Genomic DNA, 2511 nt, shown 5'->3' on the forward strand with positions numbered 1-2511 from the left:
TGTGTATGCTTGATATGATATGAACACTGGGAACAAATCTGTTAAAAATAATCTACTGGGGAATGAGATGAACACTGGGAACACCACCCTCTCATTTGTTGGTTATGCAACCGTTCCGCTGTTGCTAGGAAGATACAGTCTGACACTGTCAACTCCGCTGGGGATATATAGTCTGGATACTGTCAACTCTGCTGAGGAACATGCTCTGCTGAGGAGAGACTTTGTCAACCGCTTAGGGATGAGGATTCATGACTTGGCATCCGGTTCCTGTGACCTGCAACCAAAAATACACGTATGCCTCGGGGGAATTACTCGGTTTGAATTCACCGTCCGGGATTAAGCACATTCAAAGCAATTTTAAATGTTTTCCTGTGCAAATCATCTGCAAAAGCCACCATTATGTTCATATGCAATATGTTTTATCAAAAATTCGGACATTTTTGCAAACAAACTGATAAATGAAAAATAAAGAGGCTCTTTAACTGAATTATTCGACTCTTACTGGGGAGAAAATTTGTGCCAGGAATAGGCGAGGGTATCAGGAAGCTGATCCTTGAAAAGAGGTGATCGCTATAAAAAGAGAACTATCCTAATGGCAATGGGGACACGGGGTCCCACCGAGTTTCGACTCTGCTATGGCTCGAATGTCCTCAAGACGCTCTGCTCATCTTACTTTCTGAAGTGGATGATTAGTCGATCTTTAACCTTCGAAGATTGCCGGATTGAATGAAACGGTGATATAACACTGATGAACTCAGATCACAGTCATACGCTTATTCCCTAACTTTTGCCTGGATCGCCCCCTTTTCGGGTTTTCAATCCACCGGGATACCCATTTTTGCCTGAGCCGCCCTTTTGGGTTTTCGACTCACCGGGTGTACTCTTTTTTTATATCCCTAATTTTTGCCCGAACCTCTTTATTCTTTTTTTTTGGTTCGTCGGGATGCCCTTTTTTTGCCTGGACTATTCTTTTTATCGTCCAGCGGGTCTATTTTATGCGAAGTATTTTTTTAACTGCGTCTGAGTTAATAGGGGACGGGAATGCTTCACCATCCATGGTTGTTAGCATCAAAGCTCCGCCATAGAAAATCCTTTTAACCACGTATGGACCCTCATAGTTCGGTGTCCATTTGCCCCTGTGATCTGTGTTGGGAGGAAGAAATCTTTTGAGTACCAATTCACCGACTTGATACCCCCGAGGGCGCACTTTCTGACCAAATGCTTTCTTCATTCGTCTCTGACCGAGATACGTCAATTCTGGGTACGTAGTTCCAGCATAGCACCTTAATCATCGAAGACAAGGTAAACAAAGCATCAGCAAATTGGTTTTCTTCAAAAGAAAGTCAACAATCTTCTCGTGTAGTCTCTGTAAGGAGCCAGATGAGGCTGAGGTGTATACCATTTCCCGTTGGTTTGATTGATGACCAAAGCTGAATCCCCGTATACATCCAGGGTTTTAATATGTATATTGACGGCTTCCTCAAGTCTTAGGATACAAGCTTCGTATTCGGCTTCATTGTTGGTGCAGGGAAAAGTTATTCTGGCACCAAATGGCATATGAACCCCCTTCCGGTGTGATAAACACTACACCAACTCCGCGACCATTGACGTGGACCGCCCCATCAAACATCATAACCCATTTGGATTCAAGGTCAGGCCTCTCCTCCGGGAGTGGTTCCTCTCAATCTTTCGATTTGAGAAACATGATGTCCTCATCAGGAAAGTCAAACCTCATAGGTTGGTAATCATCAATTGGTTGCTCTGCAAGATAGTCTGACAAGACACTTCCCTTGATGGCTTTTTGTGAAGTGTATTGGATGTCATACTCTGTCAGTATCATTTGTCACCTAGTAACCTTTCCGGTAAGTGCTGGCTTTTCAAAGATATATTTGACTGGATCCATTTTTGATATCAATAGGGTCGTGTGAGTCAACATATATTGTCTTAGTCGGCGAGCAGCCCATGCCAAAGCGCGGCAAGTTTTCTCGAGCAATGAGTATCTTTGTTCACAGTCGGTAAACTTATGCTAAGGTAGTATATTGCATGCTCTTTTCGACCTGACTCGTCATGCTGACCGAGCACACAACCCATTGACCTTTCTAACACAGTCAAGTACATGATCAACGGTCTTTCCTCTCGGCCTGTAGACTTGCCCCGATCTTGATCTCTTTCTTGTCGTCTGCGGTACCGATGTTGACGGTCTCAATCACCTCCTGATAAGGTGTAATAGCTCGGTCCTCCTGTTTCAACAATCTGGCTAACCCTTCAGGCAATTCACAATCTTCCTCAACCCCTTCTTCAGCTTAATAGATAGGATTGTCGAAGTCATACTTGGCCATAGCAGTGTCGTTAGTAGTGAGATCCGGGTGGTCCGCTCTGCATGATGGATGATCATGCTTTACCTTAGAATGAGAGATTTTTTTTTTGGAAAGAAAGAAAAAACGAAAAAAAGAACATTGCCATTTTTTTTGTAAAAGTAGAAAAAAACTGAAAGAAAGAGAACACAAAATT

The sequence above is a fragment of the Lathyrus oleraceus genome, chromosome 6 (genome assembly GCF_024323335.1).
Source record: "Lathyrus oleraceus cultivar Zhongwan6 chromosome 6, CAAS_Psat_ZW6_1.0, whole genome shotgun sequence".
Classification (NCBI taxonomy): domain Eukaryota; kingdom Viridiplantae; phylum Streptophyta; class Magnoliopsida; order Fabales; family Fabaceae; genus Lathyrus; species Lathyrus oleraceus.